Source organism: Schistocerca piceifrons, chromosome 3 (genome assembly GCF_021461385.2).
Source record: "Schistocerca piceifrons isolate TAMUIC-IGC-003096 chromosome 3, iqSchPice1.1, whole genome shotgun sequence".
In the NCBI taxonomy this organism is placed as follows: Eukaryota; Metazoa; Arthropoda; class Insecta; order Orthoptera; family Acrididae; genus Schistocerca; species Schistocerca piceifrons.
In genome coordinates this window covers 344,494,099-344,516,052 of record NC_060140.1, presented here as the reverse complement: position 1 = coordinate 344,516,052, position 21,954 = coordinate 344,494,099, and the positions used below count along the sequence as shown (strand labels likewise).

General features: G+C 45.4%; 1 protein-coding gene and 2 non-coding genes across 3 annotated transcripts in view; all 3 read left to right on the top strand.

The window, feature by feature from the left end:
* Positions 1–21,954, top strand: part of LOC124788647 (heparan sulfate 2-O-sulfotransferase pipe) — a 278,514-nt gene that overhangs the window by 54,392 nt on the left and 202,168 nt on the right. The window lies entirely within an intron of this gene.
* Positions 388–462, top strand: Trnat-ugu. Its single transcript has one exon. It is a non-coding gene; the product is annotated as a tRNA-Thr (tRNA).
* Trnar-gcg lies at positions 1,736–1,810 on the top strand. The gene has a single exon. It is a non-coding gene; the product is annotated as a tRNA-Arg (tRNA).

The following is a 21,954-nucleotide window of genomic DNA, read 5'->3' as shown; positions in this document are numbered from 1 at the left end:
CGTAGTGTCCCTACCCAACACACTCATTACTCGTGGAAGAGCTTCTTACGAAGTCCCGTAAGAGTTCGGGTAATACGTGTGCATCCGTACAGAAGGAGGAGGTCATGGCCGATATTGCCAGAACTACATACTTATATGGATATGGTGTCCGAAAGAACAGACACCATTGATGACCTGCAGCCGCCTAGAACGAAATTAGAATTATATTAATACCGTCAGCTGCCGACGGGCGTTGATATATATCAACGGGGACAGGTGAAAGTGTGTGCCCCGACCAGGACTCGAACCGGGGATCTTCTGCTTACATGGCAGACGCTCTATCCATCTGAGTCACTGAGGGCACAGAGGATAGCGCGACTGCAGGGACTATCACGGGCACGCCTCTGTGCCCTCGGTGGCTCAGATGGATAGAGCGTCTGCCATGTAAGCACGAGATCCCGGGTTCGAGTCCCGGTCGGGGCACAGTGGTGTCTGTTCTTTCGGACATATCCGAAAGAACAGACACCATATGCATATAAGTATATAACTTTCGTTTATGCCGCACAACTCCTTGGTGCTGTGGTTTTTTTTTCCCGTCAGTGCATCTGGAACAGCGGTGAAACGTAGCAGTAAACATCCCCGCATACGAGCAGCTCTGCGGGATGCAATGATCAATGAATGATTTCATCTGTATGCAGCATACCTGAAGAATCTTATGGACTCTCTTCCTCGCCGATTTGAGGTCATTATCAAAGCTACAGGCGGCGTTGCACGGTGTACCGTGACGTGAGTAACGTTTTGCTCGGTGTGCGGAATTACAGACTGCAACTTAGGTAACTACTCGAATGTATTTTTTTTAATGTGAGGCCCGTCGTTCTCTGGTCTAAGGAGGCGAGTAACGAGCTCTCAGAGGTCGACAGCCGGTGTACTGTCTCTGGAGCGGAAAGAATATTCTTAATTAAATCTTAAGCTGCAGCAAACGACGAGGAGGCAGAGTAATGCAGCGGTGCCCTTCCATTGTCGCGACGGCCGTCACGGAGCAGCTTATTACGTGCCGCAGGGCGTGTAATCAGAGCTGCGCCGCAGCCAGACACCGGTAATTACTCGTCCCACCTAAGCGCTGTTCCCAGGCGTCGGGCTCTGCAACACGACTTCAACTTGATCCTGGTCTGGAAAGGGTGCCACGAATGAGACATAAGTTGTACGTAGTGTTTCCAAGATGACGGGGCAAGCTTCAAAGACGATACAAGCGAACTGCTATACGGAACCTCCTTCAGGAAACATTCCACTCATAAGTCGTATACCAAAATAGTACGAGAATTGCCTCTTAAGATCTTACAAGGGTCTGTTACGTAGCACTAATGGGATGTGACATTACTGCAATTTTTTAATCTGTCTCTTACTGTTCTTCAAACAGTACCAGCTTAGTAATGCAGGGAGTAGTTTGTTTACGAGGGTGGGTCAGACTGCTCTACCAGAGCTGGATACAGTCAGCTGCCAGACTATCTGACGACTTCCCTATTAAAACTTTCCTGGCAGATTAAAACTGTGTGCCAGACCGAGACTCGAACTCGCTGTAGAGTGAAAATTTCATTACAGAAACATCCCCCAGGCTGTGGCTTAGCCATGTCTCCGCGATATCCTTTCTTCCAGGAGTGCTAGTTCTGCAGGTTCGCAGGAGAGCTTCTGTTAAGTTTGGAAGGTAGGAGATGGGGTACTGGCGAAATTAAAGCTGTGAGGACGGGGTGTGAGTCATGTTTGGGTAGCTCAGTTGGTAGAGCACTTGCCTGCGAAATGCAAAGGTCCCGAGTTCGAGTCTCGGTCCGGCACACAGTTTTAATCTGCCAGGAAAGTTTCATATCAGCGCACACTCCGCTGTAGCGTGAAAATTTGATTCTAGATAAAAATGTCCAAATGTGTGTGAAATCTTATGGGACTTAACTGCTAAGGTCATCAGTCCCTAAGCTTACACACTACTTAACCTAAATTATCCTAAGGACAAACATGCACACCCATGCCCGAGGGAGGACTCGAACCTCCGCCGGGACCAGCCGCACAGTCCAAGAATGCAGCGCTTCAGATCGCTCGGCTAATCCCGCGCGGCTTCATTCTAGAGATTTCCCTACTTCCTTGGGAGTTCTTCAAGGATCTGCTCTCTCAACGCTCGTATTTAACATTGTCATGGGTACCGTCACAAGAAACCTGCAGAAAACCTCACCCTGGACGTTACTGTATGCTTATGATGTGCTATTGGCCAGTGAAGATAAGAATGATCTAAAACTTCAAGTCCAACAATGGAATGACCGTCTTGCAGATGTAGGATGTTGGCTCAATGTGTTGAAAACATATTATCTTTCCATATATTTTAATGACTCTGTAACCAACAGAATCAATGGTGTTGACCCCCGAACAACAAGGACTTTTAATTACCTGGGCTTCACAATTGCTGCCGATGGAAATCTCAATGCAGAAATCTCCAACCGCCTTAGCAGCACGTGGCTCAAATGGCATTCCGTTACTGGAGTACTGCGCGACAAGAAAATTCCAAACAGGCTCAGATCAAAAGTATACCGATCGGTAACCCGTTCAGTTGCACTGTGGGGATGAATGCTGGCCTTCAACAAAGGAAGCAGAGCAAAGACTTGCTGTTATGGAGACGATGCATAGGTGGAGATCGGGATTACCATTGCATGACCACGTCACAAATAATGAAGTCCGCAGGCTACACGGTAGGCAGTAGACAAAATCAGGGAAAGTCGTCTACGTTGGTACGGGCATGTACTTAGACCACACGAGACAACAGTGTCAAAGGCTAGTTTCGACCTAAATATAAATGGAAAACGGCCAGCAGGGTGCCCAAGGCAGCAGTGGCTTGAGACCCTGCATGAAGACCTCAAGAACTCAGGCCTTCACCCTGATCAGGCATAAGATCGCAAGAAGTGGCGACAACGAGCCAAAACAGCGGTCCCCGCCAGCACACGGGACAAACGCTAAGGAAGAAGTAGTTAAAAAACAATATAGATGTACACTATATGATTAAAAGAATCCAGGCACCTATTATTACACGTCTTTATGGTGGCTTGAACTCTGCTGGGGACACCTTCAATAAGGTTTCTCAATGTCTCTGGAGGAATGGCAGCCCATTCTTCCTAAAGAGCCGAAATCAGAGAAGGTAGTGATGTTGGATGTTGGGATCTGGAGTGAAGACGTCGATGTTGTAACTTATCCCGAGGACGTTCCGTGCGTCCAGGTTGAGACTCTGGGCAGACCAGCTCCATTTGAGGAACGTTATTGTACACGGACCGTTGTCTCTCAGATGCTGCTCCGTGACAGGGTGGGTTGTCATGCTGGTGCAAACAAGTATCGTTTCCGAATTGTTCCCCTACGAATACAGAAAAGAAGGCTATACACTGTGCTCACATCCTTTCGCATTTAGCGTTTTTTAAACCCAATACAGATATCACACGCTAACCACAAAACACTCGCCCACAGTATAACACCATTAGCGTCGTACCACACGGTTGGCGCTACACATGATGACAGACAACATTCTCCAGGTATTCACCACACTCGAACCATTCCATAGGATTGCCGTACGATGTAGCGTGATTCATCAACGCGAATCACTTGTTCCCAGTCACCCACTGTCCAGTGCCGACGATCTTTTCACCAACTCAATCACTGATTAGCACTGACTACAGAAGTATGTGGCTTGTGAGGAGCTGCTCGATCATTTTACCCCGTACTTTTTAACTTCCTACGCACAGTCACTGTGTTAGATGGACTGTTGGTAGCAGTTTGCAACTCTCAAGTAATTCCTTCCGCTGATTTCATCCGACTTCTTACAAACATCTTCCGTAAACCCAGACTTCCCAGCCCGTCAGTGCATAAGGTCTGCCTGGTGTTGATTTAACTGTGATTGTGGTTCAAAATGGTTCAAATGGCCCTGAGCACTATGGGACTTAACAGCTGAGGTCATCAGTCCCCTAGAACTTAGAACTACCTAAACCTAACTAACCTAAGGACATCACACACATCCATGCCCGAGGCAGGATTCGAACCTGCGACCGTAGCGGTCGCGCGGTTTCAGACTGAAGCGCCTAGAACCGCTCGGCCACTCCGGCCGGCAACTGTGATTGCGGCTTTGCGTTTACACTTCATAACCACATCACCAACTGTCGACTTCGGCAGCTTTAGAAGGGTTCAAATGCCGCGCGGGATTAGCCGAGCGGTCTGAAGCGCTTCAGTCATGGACTGTGCGGCTGGTCCCGGCGGAGGTTCGAGTCCTCCCTCGGGCATGGGTGTGTGTGTTTGTCCTTAGGATAATTTAGGTTAAGTAGTGTGTAAGCTTAGGGACTGATGACCTTAGCAGTTAAGTCCCATAAGATTTCACACACATTTGAACAAGGGTTCAAATGTCCCTGATGAATCTGTTACTCAGGTGACATCCGGTGACTAGTCCACATTCGAAGTCGCTGAGCACTCGTGACCGACGCGTTCTGCTATTTACCTCTACTGTACTGACTCGCAGTACGCCCCGACTCAAAGATGGGTCCGCCTGTCGTAAGATCTAGTGCTTAATTCCACATTACATAGGGGTGTCCAGATACTTTTGATGAGAAAGCGTATGTGTAGATTTAATTGATGTTTTTTACTCTTTTCGCAAATCCCTGATTCAAGATTAATGCGATGAAACTTTTTGTTCAGCTTTTGGTAACTACGCACCTGCTGAAGAGGCTGTTTACAACTGGCTCGTAGAATTTTGCCACTGTTCCGCTGCCGTCGCCAAAATATGCTGTTGGCCTGAGAGACTTCCGCTGGTATATGCGCCTAGAACCGCACGGCCACTAAAGGCCGGCTCCAGTTGGCTCGTATGGGCTACAACGCTAAGCTTCACTTTGTTTTTCCCCTCCGAATGCAAGTCCAGCGCATTATCTATCGCGCCAGACCGTGGTTCAGTTTGGTATTGTCCGTTGCATAAGCTACTTCTCAGTCCCGCCGTTCTGGTTAGTGGATTTCGATACTTTATTGTACTTGGACTTTCGTATTCCAGTTATTGGTTTTCACTTGATGTTCGGCTGTCGACCAATTTGAATTTCTTTGTGGATTACTCCGTCGGACTGTGAGCCGACACAATATAATACAGGTGGTTTTATTTCTGTGCTATTTGAGACTTTTACAACGTAGTAACTGCTTCAGTGGTTCACGGCCGTCGCGTCGGATAATGTCGTGAAAGCTACACAATATGTCTACGAGACAGTTGCTTGTTATCTTCAGGACGTATTGCTGCAGTGGCTCGCCAATATACGCGCTGGCTCGCTAGTAAAGCGCACGCGCCAAGGTGTGCAGTTATAATGACATCATAGACAGAACATAGAGGACGCTGACATACAGTACCCCACGCCAGAGAAACGGGCAACGGCTTTCGCATTCGCGCCACGAGAAAAGCGCTCAGTTTAAGTGTTGGCACTCCTATTTCCCATTCGTATTGTTAACATCGAGTATAGATCTGAGTATCAGGAAGTCGTTTATGAAAGTATTTGTATGGAGTGTAGCCATGTATGGAAATGAAACGTGGACGATAAATAGTTTAGACAAGAAGAGAATAGAAGCTTTCGAAATGTGGTGCTACAGAAGAATGCTGAAGATTAGATGGGTAGATCACATAACTAATGAGGAAGTATTGAATAGGATTGGGGAGAAGAGAAGTTTGTGGCACAACTTGACAAGAAGAAGGGATCGGTTGGTACGAAATATTCTGAGGCATCGAGGGATCACAGATTTAGTATTGGAGGGCAGCGTGGAGGGTAAAAATCGTAGAGGGAGACCAAGAGATGAATACACTAAGCAGATTCAGATGGATGTAGGTTGCAGTAAATACTGGGAGATGAAGAAGCTTGCACAGGATAGAGTAGCATGGAGAGCTACATCAAACCAGTCTCAGGACTGAAGACCACAACAACAACAATTGACTTGCTGGATTCATTTTTTGTGGCCGACGGTGCCTTAGTACCGCCAATGCTGGTTCCCAAGCCTCACTAAGTTGAAATCACGTGTGTCTGTTGATCAGGTCCTTTCTTATGCGTCTGTGATGATCGAGCCCCATACGCGCAGGCAGACGAAAAGATCTTTGCCTCTCCACAGTTTATGCGATGTGCCATGTCAAGACAGCGCTCAGAAACAGCAGACTTTTCTGCCTCCAAGTACTGAGACTCGATCGTTAAAGAAGCAGTCTAAATATATATAATTAACGGCCTGATCAATGGAGACACGGAATTTCGACCCAGCAAGGCATAGGAAGCAGCACTGGCGGTACTAAGGCATTATCGGCCGCAGACTAACGAAACCGAGTCAACATAGACTGCACACTTAAACTGGGCGCCAACACTCCGACCGCGCGCCCTGGGCCGCGATGTACGGCCGCCCTTTTCCCGCGCCGCGCATGCGAAGACCGTAGCCTGTTTCTCCGACAAAGAGCTCTGGATGTCAACGTCATGTACGGTTCGTTTATGATGGCATTATACCCCACACATTAGCGTCTGCGCTTTTCTATCGAGCCAGCGTATATATTGGCGAGCCATTCCAGCAACTCATCAGTAAGCACGTGAAATGACGAGCAGCTGCGCCGTTGAAATATTGTGCAGCTTTCACAATATTATCCGACGCGACATCCATGAACCACTTTTATTTCTGTTCACTGATAGCGTATTGTTCACTTCCATACATCTTCTCCAACGCCCAATTGACACATCGGTGTCGACGAGAGTCATCTCTCCACACGACACGTCCAACGTCAAAGGCCTTGAATCAGCAGGCTGGTGGAGCGGCGTGTGAGTCACGACTCTTCCACCGCGAGCCGAGCACTCGCGGACTGCGGTATGTGTGGCTTAGTCGGCCAGGCTGTGCGGGGTCACGACCGGCCACAATGCCGCCCCGGCCTCCGCCGCCGCTATTAGCCATTTCAAGGCGCTCACCTGCGGACGAGGTAGCAGCCTAGACGGCCGTCTGTGTTTCATTGAGGTGCGAAGCACTGCACGCTTCTCTACTGCGGTCTTCCTCTCGTGTCCAATGCCGTCGTTACCTGTGTCGTACCGTGATGGCTACCGTTATTGAAGTAACCACGTTAACAGTTCAGAGAAATGGAGGTTGGGATGGAACCAGTAATCTTCCGATTCTTCAAACAATCGAACTTTCGTTTGTAAAACAGCTTCAACTTCTGATTACCTTACAATCGAGTTGAATGAGTTGAACTTAAGCACGTAAGCGAGAAAAAGTTTATAAAATCTTTGAAATTATGTTTAAAGTTTGCTGGAAGTCGCTATGAGCTCCCATTCTCAAATACTAGCTCGATATAGTCTGGGTAATTTGCGCGCCGCCAGTTACGATTCCTCAAAACATATACAAAGTTACAAACCTTTAACGTAAGATTATACCTCTTAGTGAGAAAATTATGAAATTAATTAGATTAATACATTACTGGACATTAAAATTGCTACACCACTAAGATGGCGTGCTACAGACGCGAAATTTAACCGACGGGAAGAAGATGCTGTGATATGCAAATGATTAGCTGTTTAGAGCATTCACACAAGGTTGACGCCGGTGGCTACACCTACAACGTGCTGACATGAGGAAAGTTTCCAACCGATTTCTCAAACACAAACACCAGTTGACCGGCGTTGCCTGGTGAAACGTTGTTGTGATGCCTCGTGTAAGGAGGAGAAATGCGTACCATTACGTTTCCGACTTTGATAAAGGTCGGATTGTAGCCTATCGCCATTGCGGTTAATCGTATCGCGACATTGCTGCTCGCGTTGGTCGAGATCCAATGACTGTTAGCACAATATGGAATCGGTGGGTTCAGGAGGGTAATACGGAACGCCGTGATGGATCCCAACGGCCTCGTATCACTAGCAGTCGAGACGACGGGCATCTTATCCGCATGGCTGTAGCGGATCGTGCAGCCACGTCTCGAGTCCTGAGTCAACAGATGGGGACGTTTGCAAGACAACAACCATCTGCACGAACAGTTCGACGACTATCAGCTCGGAGACCATGGCTGCGGTTACCCTTGACGCTGCATCACAGACAGGAGCGCCTGCGATGGTGTACTCAACGACAATCCCTGGGTGCACGAATGGCAAAACGTCATTTTTTCGGATGGATCCAGGTTCTGTTCACAGCATCATGATGGTCGCATCGGTGTTTGGCGACGTCGCGGTGAACGCACATTGGATGCGTATATTCGTCATCGCCATAATGGCGTATCACCCGGCGTGATGGTATGGGGTGCCATTGGTTACACATCTCGGTCACCTCTCGTTCGCATTGACGGCACTGAACAGTGGATGTTACATTTCAGATGTGTTGCGACCCGTGGCTCTACCCTTCATTCGATCCCTGCGAAACCCTACATTTCAGCAGGATAATGCACTACCGCATGTTGCAGGTCCTGTACGGGCCTTTCTGGATACAGAAAATGTTCGACTGCTGCCCTGGCCAGCACATTCTGCAGATCTCTCACCAATTGAAAACGTCTGGTCAATGGTGGCCAAGCAGCTGGCTCGTCGCAATACGCCAGTCACTACTCTTGATGAACTGTGGTATCGTGTTGAAGCTGCATAGGCAGCTGTACCTGTACACGCCATCCAAGCTCTGTTTGACTCAATGCCCAGGCGTATCAAGGCCGTTATTACGGCCAGAGCTGGTTGTTCTGGTCACTGATTTCTCAGGATCTATGCATCCAAATTGCATGAAAATGTAATCATATGTCAGTTCTAGTATAATATATTTGTCCAATGAATACCCGTTTATCATCTGCATTTCTTCTTCGTGTAGCAATTTTAATGACCAGTAGTGTAATTTGTTGGAAATAATCAATAACCAGTAGCACGGAAGATACTTTATCCCTGTACCAGTTTCAGGCACCTAGTTCAGTTTTTTAATTTAAAATCATCGCATTATTTGCGAACCGTTAAAGGAAGAGATGGTTCTAACTCTGTCGACTGAGTGTAAGGAAAGGTAATTAATTCACTTTTGCACTTGTCACAATGACAGCAAATTTCTTGAAGGAATACATTTCACCACAAGTGTTAAAATTTTTGCTTTCCATGACTCGCCAGTATCCACAGAAAATGAAAAAAAAAGCCCATACTATCGACAGTGAAGCCTAACAAGATCTTCTGCAACTGTGAACGTGTGGCACGTAACTTTTGCCTGAAATAACGTGTATAATGAAAATATCGGAGACCCAAAACTACCATTTTGCTAGGAGCGATATATCGATCAGTCGCAAAACTGACGCCAAAATGAAAATCAGATGAAGCTTTGCGCAGAAGTATTGCGCAGTGTCCCTAGTGTACCTGTAGATCGCATCGCCTCGAACTTTTCAGTTCTGAGCGCACAGTGAGCGCCTAAAGATGTCTAGAAAATAGTCTCCCACCGAGTGTGGAGCTCACTTCAGGGGTTCCTCCTGATTTCATGCACCCCATATAAAGTAACTGTCATTCGTTTCCTTCTTCACGACATTTCTCGGCCGCACACTACAGCTGCAACGACGCTCCTGCAGCGTTTTATTCATCTCACTGTAAGGGAAACGAGTCTTAAATTCTGTATGGTAAATAATTATTTTGCGGAGAGATCAAGCTTAACAATTTCCAAGAAATCAGAAAGAAAAAATAATATAAGACAAATTACTTTTACTGAGCTACGTTTGGGCGACGAAACAAAACTCAGTTAATGTTTTCATTCATTGATTTTCCAGAATCAGTGTTCAGAGCGAGTTCAGTTGCACTAAGACAACTGTAACAAGCTGTTAATATTAGTTCACAATCAGTGAGATATGCCAAACAAACTTATTCTAGAAAAGCGAGGCAACTGCTTAAAAAAATCTCACTTCATGATTTACTGTAATTGCCTCATGAGTATTATGTATCAGCTCTGAGATTATAAATCTGATTAGATAACTGAGCAAAGTTTGGTTGCGTTCACAGTTTATACTATGTAGCTTCAAAATTAATTTAGCTGTAAAATCTCTTATTTGCGCTCAACGGCCTTCCTACCGGAGGTTCAAGTCCTCCCTCGGGCATCGGTGTGTGTGTTCTTGTTAATATACGTTAGTTTAAGTTAATTTAAGTAGTATCTAGGGACCGGTGACCTCAGCAGTTTGGTCCCTTAGGAATTCAAACAGCACTCAACGGCTACCCATATTATGCATGTCTACGAAGTTCTGTACAAACACAGCTGCTAGTCGTACTGCTAAATACAGTTTGCTGACGAGAGGATGTTGGGATAGCAAGTTTATCAACTGGGAATCGTGATATCCGTTGAATGATGCATGAGATCCGTTTGTTAAACAGGAATAGGACTTTAATGATATAAATGGCAGACCAAGTTTATGCAGGCTATGTAAATATTTTAACCGGTTACAAATGGTCGAATTAAAGGTAAGAAAAGTTCTTTTTTTTTCCCTTCTACTCGTCACGTCACATGATGCGAATCCATCAACAGATATGAAGCAAATTACATTTTCCACAAATCAAAAGATCCTTTCTCCTTCGAGATCTTAGTGACCAATCGAGCCGTCCACTATGTCCGAGCGGTTCTAGGAGCTTCAGTCCGGAGCCGCGCTGCTGCTACGGTCGCAGGTTCGAATTCTGCCTCGGGCATAGATGTATGTGATGTCCTTAGGTTAGTCAGGTTTAAGTAGGTCTAAGTTCAAGGGAACCGAACACTATGGGACTCAAAAATTTTTCATTTTGACGTAAATTTCGTCCAGTTGCTGGATATCGTATCTTCTTTTAGCATACATTACAAGCAATTTCTGAAAGACTGCCCCGTATACTCGTTGAAAGCTCTAACTCTATTGCAGGGTGGAGAAAAACAACCTGACGATGAGGAAAGACCAGGGTAAGAGGCGTCGAATCGAGCAAAGTTATCTTGACAACCATAGGTCGGGAATGAGCGCTGGGGAGCTACGCCAATAAAATCACGTATAAGTTTGTCCGGTAGGCGAACGTTTTCTGGGCGTGTCTAGCAGTGCAACTAATTATCTTCACTAATTAATTACGTTAAGGAACTTTTTAGCGTCGTTGATATAATAATATAGCTTAATCCAGAAACATCACGGAAAATTCGCGGCTAACGTAACGAGCCATGAATACGAATTTAAAGTTTCTCTAGCTTTAACTGTTCAGCTGGAACACACTCTTTCGCGCGGTCGTCGCTGATTGGCTACCGTTTTATGGACGTAACTCCACAACCATGTGCTTCCGACCTTATGGCTTCGTGCAAAGTTTTATCCCTTACTTTCACCATATTATGAGGGTGTTTTCCTCCACTCTACATAAGCAGCCGAGAGCCATTCATTTTCTAGCTGCGTATAGTTGGCATATATGTAACCAACGTAACAAGTTATTAGTGTATTATGCCTCTTGGCAACTATTGTGTGTCCACATCTCATAAAGTACGCCGTAACCAAAGGAAAAGTTACGAGTGAACCAATCTGGACACCGAAAGCGACTCGCTGAATTGTATTCGGGAGAAAATCCTACCTCGCTCGCCAGAGTGCGTGGGGGCCAATTACGGGAGAGAGCTCGTAAATCCGCAGGTAACAAAAACAGAAACGAGCAAAGGGAACGGACGCTGCCGGAGCCACATTCACCTCCTTTTCGATCCGTGACGGAGTTACCAGCGACCCAGTGAGTTCAATCCAGCAATTGCCCGAATGCCCCGCTTGCTAGAGAGAGGTGCTACCGCCCCTATGCCAAGTTGAAATATCGTCAATGGCGGCGGGAACGAATACTAATGCCCGCATCTCGTGGTCGTGCGGTAGCGTTCTCGCTTCCCACGCCCGGGTTCCCGGGTTCGATTCCCGGCGGGGTCAGGGATTTGCTCTGCCTCGTAATGGCTGGGTGTTGTGTGCTGTCCTTAGGTTAGTTAGGTTTAAGTAGTTCTAAGTTCTAGGGGACTGATGACCATCGATGTTAAGTCTCATAGTGCTCAGAGCCATTTGAACCATTGAATACTAATGACGTTACTGCTGCATCAATGAAACCTTATACAACAAACTTTCAATTTTTGTCTGCCATATTAGTCGACTTTTCTGCTTGAGCTGTAGTCAATTCTCTTTGATTGTGGTATTTTAATTAGTATGTCACCCGGGACAAATGTTCCCATACCGAAAAAGACAGAGGCAAATTTCGAATCTAGAAAGCATGTTTGATGCGACACAGAAGAGACATTTCCATTAAAGATGAGTGGAACGTTTAGTAGGACACAATTATACCCATACCATATGTACACAGGCCAATTGAACTGATGCAGATTCCGATCACTGAACCTCAGGAAATCATATACTTAATTGATTCTTCCCCCTCCCCCCCCCCCCCCGGCCATCTCTCTCTCTCTCTCTCCGTTATTCTTTATTCTGTGACCATACTATCTTCAGTGTACAGCATTTGTATTTTAGAGGAATTATAACACACTTTTCTGTTTTAATCAAACCATTATGTAAACACTAAAATTTCTTTTGAGAGAAAACTGTCCACGAAATCGGAAAGCAGCTAGTACATGTTACCCTTTAGCCACTAACAATCGAATAATTTGGGAACCTTGTTAGTGCTACAGAGAGATTCTTGCCATAAATGTATTCACCAATACATTAGAACAACCGATCCTACCAGACAACATGAAACAAGAGCATAAAACAAATAACGTACCCTAAGCAGATATACTGCGACGTAGCTCACCTTTTATCAACTGATTATAAAATTTAACTTCAGAGCATACAGGTGCGGCAAAACGAACTCCCTTAATTTGAGAATGAATAAAAATAACTTTGAGATACAAAGATTTCCGTTTTCTTAAATAAAAATACATAAAATGCCACTTTCAGGACCAGTTTACATTAACGGATTATGAACAATATATCACTCAAATGGCGGTCCCTATTGTCGATGCAATGATCGAGCCTGTCTCAGGAAGTTTCCGTGACTCTGACAGTCATCTCGTGGGGAATAAACAGCAAATTCGTTTATTAGCACCTCCTTAAAAGCTTCCAAGGTTTTGAGGCGATACTGAAACTTCTTTAGGTATCCCCGCAGGAAAAAGTTGTGTGTCAGGTCAAGCGTGGAGGGCATCCAATATCACATCGTAGGGAAACAACGTGCCCTGGAGACATGTCTCTCAGTATTGTAAGTGAACGACGAGATGGGTGAGATTTTGCACCATCTTGCTGCAACCAAACTATTCTGCTTCGTGTTCATTAATACTCGTAATATCGTCCACTTTTGACCAGAGGAAGTTTTGCAGCGGCTCTCAATAACGATCATCATTTACTGTAACTGTCACACCACCTTCTTCAAAAAAGTAGAAAACCAACACACCATACTGAAAAACTGCACACAAAACTATTGCTTTCGGGCAATAAATCTGTACATTGGTGAAGTTCCCGGAATTTTGTTTATTTATTGCACCTGAAATATGACAATTTCCTTCGACCGTAAAGGTAATGACATCACTACAGCGCATGTTTCGAAGATTGTTTTATCACAATCTCGTAAGAGTTCCAAAGTCTCTGTCACTCATTTCTTGGATCATCACAACCTTATACGAGTACATCTTTAGATCTTGCTGACGAGTTCTGCGAAAACTTCGGCCCGATAAGTGTAGGTCCGTCGCGTGTTTTCTTGATGAGCGCCAGCGGAGAATGCTGAACTGGACGCCTTACTAAAGCCACATTTTCCGGGCCGGCCGAGTGGCCGTGCGGTTCTAGGCGCTACAGTCTGGAACCGCGTGACCGCTACGGTTGCAGGTTCGAATCCTGCCTCGGGCATGGATGTGTGTGATGTTCTTAGGTTAGTTAGCTTTAAGTAGTTCTAAGTTCTAGGGGACTGATGACCACAGCAGTTAAGTCCCATAGTACTCAGAGCCATTTGAACCACATTTCCCGGTCGTGTTGCAGTGCGAATACGACCAGGATATTTTCTTTCAGAAGCAGAGCTTGTTCCTCTAAAATTCCCAGCCCATGTGTAAATCTTTTTTCTTATCCGAAACGGGGTCATGTCGACCAAGCCCAAAGTGGATGCGGAAAGATCGCTGTGTCACCATCGGCGATCCACCAGTTTTAATAAACTCCTCGACTACGTTCAGACGATATTCACGAGACCAAGCCACGACTGACACTGGCTATAGCACATCCACAGGAGTTGAATACCTCTACTCCCACCACTCTACATCCGTCCCTCGCGTATTTGTGTGGTTTGAAAATCGTATAAATCGTATAAACTGAATTTCAAAATGGCTACCTAGATGGAGCGCTGGCCAAGTGTATCCGATCGATACAATGAACAATAAGAGAGATCGATAAGCTCTTATTATTTGGGATATATTTGAAGGTTCCATCGTCAGCACAGATCTTTGCCCAGAAAAGAGAACTGCTACACGATGACCTCTGCATCATCCGAGAAGAGGAAAAATTGCTCATATTAAATACGCTCATCTGAAGAGAAAGCCATTTGTCCACCACGGACTAGTGTAGTATTACAATGTACTGACTTACACTAAATGTAGAGACTTTGTGTGATCTGTGCTGCATTAAGGGTCAGCTGGTATCTAGTATCGATGCCTTGCTTACCGGAAGTTCCGTGTTCTGAAAGACGAGAGATGAGGAGAAATTCACTAACGTGGATTATGACGATAAATGGACTAAGCAAAGAAGTTTCGTTCTATTTTTAACTTATAAATGCGGAAGTAAATCCATTCGGAAGATTTCGTGTAATTACAGTATAATGAGAAGTGGATTCGACGTCTGCCAGTTACGGAAGGGGTCGACTTTTGCACGCAAGTACAGATTTGCGGAGATTGGCGGTATCACGCACCGTTCAGCATTCAGTTCCTCCTTAGATAATGGCGCATATTCTCGCCAACGCGAAACGTATCGACAACTGCTCTCACTGATTTATGTTTCCTGTAATTGTACATTACAAGTATAAAACGAATTTCGGTTGACTGCGTCCGGGGTTACCTTCACTTTACGGAGAAAGTTGAAAGTACGCCTCCTCGGAGTGGCTCGAGATGAATCCCCGAGTGGCCTTTCATTCCAAGTCTGTGAGGAACCAGTACCCCGGTTCACGGAGGGAGGGGCCGTCCAGACCGAGGTGTGGCGAGAAAGTGGCCGCACTCTTACAGCTGAGGAGAGCGCTACACCAAACACTAGCATCTTCATGCCGCAGCGAAAGTCCGCACCATGGAATCACCGCAAAATGGTACACCGCTACCAATCCATCAGGTTCCGCCGCTGTAATGAATCTCAAATTACGGCCGAAGTCACATCTACATCGAAACTCCACCAAGTCGCATTACGGTGAGTGGCAGAGAGTGCTCTCAGTACTACAAGCATGTCTCATTTTTCCTGTTGCAAAAGGTATTTGAGTGCGTGTTTCAATAACTTCCCCGTTATAATCATTTCACGATATGTATGTGAGACGCAGTAACGTGTTGACTGATTATTCTTCTTGGAACGGTCGCTATCAGAATTTTAACAGTAAACCTCTCCACTAACCACAACACTTCTCTTGTAGCGTGTGCCGCTTGGTCAGCACCTCGGCGCCACTTCTCCCGGTTACTAAACGAATCCGTGACGAAATGTGCCGCTCTTCTTTAGATATTCTCTGTCTCCTCTAAGAATCTCACTTGGTAAGATCGAAAGATGGTGAAGCAGTACTCAAGAACCGATTTGACGAAAGGTTTGTAAACAACTTCTTTTGTAGATGAATTAAATTTTCTTAAGATTCTACCAATGAACCGATCAGGATTCTCCTATAATTAGTTATGTAGGGTCGTTCTGTTTTAAGGTGCTCCTTTCGCATACCCCTTGATATATTACGACATTTATCGTCAGTCGTGCAATACAGCAGTAATTTATATTCCTTCCCATTTCTGCGTAATACATTTCACTTATTTACATTCATGGTCAACCGCCAGCCCCTGTTCCAATGATATTTCACAGGTCATTCAGCATTTCTTTAGAATTTAATGGCGTTACGATTTTCCTTCACAGCATAATATTGCCCGCGAATGGTCTAACGGGACACTCTACGTTATCCACCGCGACGTTTACACACGGTTTTTCAGGAGAAACAGTAAATATTTTCGGAAGTAGTAGTCTAGACTAATTCGAATAAAATATTCTATATAACATGCTGGTTACACATAAAAGTTTTCCTTCCATGCGTTGGTACTCCAGTTGCTTTGCTATCGGTTTAATGTTCGAGTGTCAATTTTGTTTTGAAGATGAAGCTGCTTACTTGTGCTTGACTTAAGAAAACTGATTTTTTTCAGGTGTGACTATGATGTATTGGCTAATTCTAGAGTAAAGTTTAAGCCATCCGCACATATTTACAAATGTTAGAAAAAAATGGTTCAAATGGCTCTGAGCACTATGGGACTTAACATCTATGGTCATCAGTCCCCTAGAACTTAGAACTACTTAAACCTAACTAACCTAAGGACATCACTCAACACCCAGTCATCACGAGGCAGAGAAAATCCCTGACCCCGCCGGGAATCGAACCCGGGAACCCGGGCGCGGGAAGCGAGAACGCTACCGCACGACCACGAGCTGCTGACAAACGTCTTTTCCTGAGATGTATTTGCATGAGGAGAGAAAGGTGGTTTCAGCAGAACATGTCTGCCATTGTCTAGTTTCGGGAGGCAAAGTGCTAACTGAATTTGACAAGAGCGAAAGAAAAAAAATGGACCGTAATTTTGATCAGGGAACCAGTCTACCACTCACCTGGGGTAATAAGGAAACTATCGATAACAGTGACTGGGACATCGACTCCGTCGGTGCCACTCACTCTCAGACTCTGGACTTATATTCTGAAATATAGCGTTCCAATCGCCGTCCGGCCATCCAGAGTTTGGTTTCTGTTGATTTCCCTAAATCAGATTAGGTGCAGATCTCTGTTGCTTTCAATAGGTAACAACCTATTTCTAGTCTGCCCCATGACCGCATGAGCTGCTGCTGCTCCATTCATCTACATCTAGATGTTGACGAGACGTTAAACTCTAATATTCCTCCTTCAGTTAAGACTGCTTCTAAACACAAATGCGGTATCTCAATATTGTCCTACACAGCTCTATCCTAATATAAAAGGCTGCTATAATCTAAAACTACGTTTTGGCGTCAAATTCTCAGAGGATCAGAGGAAGTTATATAGATTCTCCGGCACATTGAGATCTATCTAAGGAGATAATGCACACGGAGGTCAAAGTAAAGGAATTGGACACTTCTCCAGTGGTGGGAGAAATAAGACAGCTTTGTGCAAAGCCTTGTGTGTAATCAAGCCCATATAAAGCAGTGATCTTACTCTGTCATGTCTTAAATTTCGCGAAATTTATGAGAGCTATGTCCCGTACACGTTGTCTGTATAAGCACAAAGAACTGAATACTACTGCAAACTGCGTAGAAGGAGAGTCACGAAATTAAAGCAGTCGAACACCTCATGGTTATTTCGAACACTTCAGTATGTAATTAGGCATAGAAATAACACACGCATGCTGTTGTGTTTCTCCGACATGTCAGTCGGCTCGCCCAGACAGGGAGGAACTTGCGGTATTACGTTCAGTCTGAGATTTAAGTAATAAATTAATAAAAAACCACAGGACCTATTGGTTATAAGCTTCGAACCTTCGGGTTTGAGCCCTCACGTCTGACCTCTTAACTGCATTGCCGCGAAAGTTATACAGTAGAATAAATGTTTCGTTAAAGGAACTGAAACAAGAAATCTCTGGTGACAAAAAGCAACCGGTAACAATGACAACATGGTAACTAAATGCGACGGTGAAGTTACATCTGCAATTCACTATGATCTTGAAAGATGATGCCGTTGGCGTAAGAGTTATACTTCGTTTTGAGTTGGTTTATTGTGTTTGCTATGTAGTGTAACGTATTATTGATTCTTTTATGACAACGCAACGGACGAATGAGGTTGAAAGCAGTTGGCAGAATATAGCATACTCGTACACTCATGTTCAGGAAAAAACAGAATACCTGTAACGACTAGAGATAGGAACTTTATATTTTGAAGACATGTACATTAGTATGATCTGCTGAAATGATTAGCATTTGAGACATGTCGGCCCTCGGGCTCAAGGTCAACATCGACATCACTGCGCAATACCACCTACCGGTAAAATGTGCCTACGGCTCTCGTTGTCGCTATAAACCGAAGGTAATGGATCAGTGTGACTTGAGCAGACGTGCAGAATGCCTCGGAGACGCATGCGCGATCCGTACCGTCAAATGAGTGTTTGACAGAGGGAGCATTATTGCATCCATCCGGGAAATTGCTGCTCATGTGGGGCGAAGTGTTTCGCCAGTTCAAAGAGTGTGTGCCGAATGGTTTACGGAAAGCCATAGGACACGACAGGATGGATCAGGTCGCACCACCCAGAACCCCTCCCCCACCCCCCAAGATTTACACCTCATAAAAACAGCATATTAGGACAAATCTGCGTCCTCCTCGACTCTGGCGCATTAGTGGTACAGTGGAACAATCTTCCACTACCAGGAGTGCCAGTCCGTCGCCGTTTATTACGGCATGGGTTACACGTGCGTCGTCCACTTCTCCGCTTATCTTTGACGAATGTGTAGAAACATACTAGACGGCAATGGTGTGTGGAACGACGTCACTGGGGACAGGAATGGCATCAGATAGTGTTTTCGGGCGAATCCAGGTTCTGCTTATTTGAACATGATATCCGCAATTTTGTTCGCCGCAGACAGAGGAAGCGGCAACACAATGACTGCATTCGCACAAGACATACAGCACCAACTCAAGACCTTAAGGCGTGTGCCACCCACGTGAAAGACGTCCTGCTACCCGTAGCCGTACCCTTTCTGCACAACACCCGGACGCCATTTTTCAGCAAGACAATGCACGACCACATGTTGATGCACGAACAAGTGCCTTCTTGGTGTCAGAGGATGTCAGCCTTTGCCCCTGGCCCGCCAGATCACTATACTTGTCGCCAGTCGAAAATGTGTGGAATATGGTGTAACGACGGATGCAGCGCTATGACCCAATGCCAACCATCACAGATGAACTTTGGAACCAGGTGAGTGCAGCATGAATGGTTTTATCACAGGACGCCATTCGCGCCTTATACTGGTCGATGCAGGAACAAGTTATCAGTGCCGATGGCGGTCCCTATGCCTACTAGGTAACAGCAGGACACATGCTGAACCGAGGTCACTGAAAAGCTTATCATTTCTGCAGGACACACTAATGTACATGTTCCGTGAATATGAACGTCCTGTCTCTAGTTGTTCAATGTTTTCTGTTTTTTTTTTCAACATGCGTGTATTTTTCTTGAATAAAAATATGGTCGCACCGAACTTAAGCGCATTTCACAGGTGAAACAGCATTTATCATTGCCACACTCCCTCAGCCTACGAATACATTACGCAGAGGTTTCAAATTTAGCTTAAAATAGTGGTGCACAATATCGTGATCAGAAAGAGTCCGTCAGCACCTATGCTCGATTTGACCAAAAAACAACGCTGATATTCTAGAACGAATTTCCACTCTGCAGTGAAGTCAGGAAAGCTGGTGACGACTTGATGACGCTCCAGTATTAACGAGAGTCAGCTTCCGCTCAACAAGATCGTTAACAGACGGAATAGTAGCACGGCTGAAGGAAGTGGAAAGTGTCGGCTATAGCCTTCACGAAGGACAATGTAGCAGTAAATAAGGAAAAAATTAAGGAAGAGCACTAAACAATAGTTAAGTCGGTGTTCGATCTCCTGCTTCCAGAAATGCAAAGTCCGTGCGTCAGCCGCAGTGTCTTATGCTCGATGCATCCCAGGCCGCACAGAGCACAGAAGCATCTGGAGTGGTGGCCTGTAGGGGGTCAGCTGCAGGTGGACAGGCCGCGTGGTGTGGCCTGGCCGCTTTCACGACACGTGCTCTTGCTCCGTTCACTTTGCCCGTCCTTTCTCCGGCCCGGGCTACACGTCTGGCAGACGCGGAAACGCCGACGGGGAGTGACTCGTCCATCGCTACCTTTCTCTCGGGTCTCGACCATACGGCGGAATAGTTCACGGCGGCAAAAGCGGACCGTGAAATCTCATCCGCGATATGCATACGAACGCCGGACGCAATTTCTTTGTCCTCAACAGCGCTCTGCTTTATCCTCTCCCACACTTAGCTTTCCCAGAACTCGCAACTATTTAACAGTAATACCGCGCTGCTTTTAATTAGATCCCATTGTTGCTTGCATCACACACACACACACACACACACACACACACACACACACAGGAAGAGAGAAAGAAAGAGATAGAGAGGGAGTAAGGTAAGGGATAAAGCTAAAAAATACGGAATCAGTGACCTCATCGTACAGTGATGATCTCGAGGGAACGTTGCAGCGAAATGCGCCACTCTGAAGAAAGGCGACGGGGTCGGACGTCGGGTTTTTGCTTTGTTGATTGTCTTTCCAATTACTGACAGACAAAATGAACGTGTGTTTAATTTTCTTAAGACCTTTACACAACAAGAGTGGTGCATTTTCAGACACCTGATAGATCACTGGGAGCGAATGAAATGTTGTAGGACCTGCAGACGCACCACAAAGATGAGATACGCGAGACAGTACGATACTTGTGACAAAATGTCTAAACTGCACACAGATTCACCGTAAAATTCTGGCAGTATATGGAACAAATGTAATGTCGTGACCAGCAGTAGTGAAATGGTGCGTACAATTTGACAAAGACCGCACTGACGTGGGTATGGCTGATCGAGAAGCAAGGCCATCGACGTCTACCACAAACGACAATGTCAAGACAATGGAGGAAGAGCGTCTGGTGGGAGGAGAGAGAGAGAGAGGGAGACATTTTCCAACCATGAGGACGTTCACAAAATTGTCCTCGGACAGCTCTGTGACCGTGAAGCGGACTTCTATCGCCGACGAACTGAATGATTGGTAGAACGTCCCTAACGTTGTCTACGGAGGTTTGGTAGTAAGCTGAAAAATAGTATTATATAGCTGAGTCACTTTGAAGTATAGTGCAGCATTCAGTGACAGTTACTTGGCCCCCAATGATACTTGCAGATTTTTAATAATCACCTTTGTAGATAGCTAGATAGACAACTAAACCCGATATAACTGATTAAATTTCTGATACCATTTAGTTTAAAAATGAGACCAGTAGGACTTAAAATGGCAAACAAATATGAAATGCTTGTAAATACATTTTCTAACAGTTAATGTTTTTAACCTGCCGGCAGAAGCGAGAAACATAGTGCAGTTAAGTGAAAGTGGTGATCTTAGACTACGACTGAAAAAGGTGGAACGAGATATCACGAAGTTGGCATTTGTTTATGAGCCACTAATGATGTAGATTCATGTCAATTTTGTGAATACGTTACTATTATTATTATTATTACATACATTTCAATGTCTTTGTTACTGCTTTATACAGTAGCTTCCTGAGACCATTAAAGATTGTGCACCATTCATTTAACATTCTACAAAATGGTTCAAATGGCTCTGAGCACTAAGGGACTCAACACCTGAGGTCATCAGCCCATAGAACTTAGAAGTACTTAAACCTAACTAACCTGACATCACACACATCCATGCCCGAGACAGGATTCGAACCTGCGACGGTAGCGGTCGCGCAGTTCCAGACTGAAGCACCTAGAGCCGGCCACGTTGGCCGTGCGGTTCTAGGCGCTGCAGTCCGGAACCGCGGGGCTGCTGCGGTCGCAGGTTCGAATCCTGCCTCGGGCTTGGATGTGTGTGATGTCCTTAGGTTAGTTAGGTTTAAGTAGTTCTAAGTTCTAGGGGACTGATGACCTAAGATGTTAAGTCCCATAGTGCTCAGAGCCATTTGAACCATTTGAAGCACCTAGAACCGCTCGGCCACACCGGCCGGCTAACATTCTACATATCTATCAGATCTAT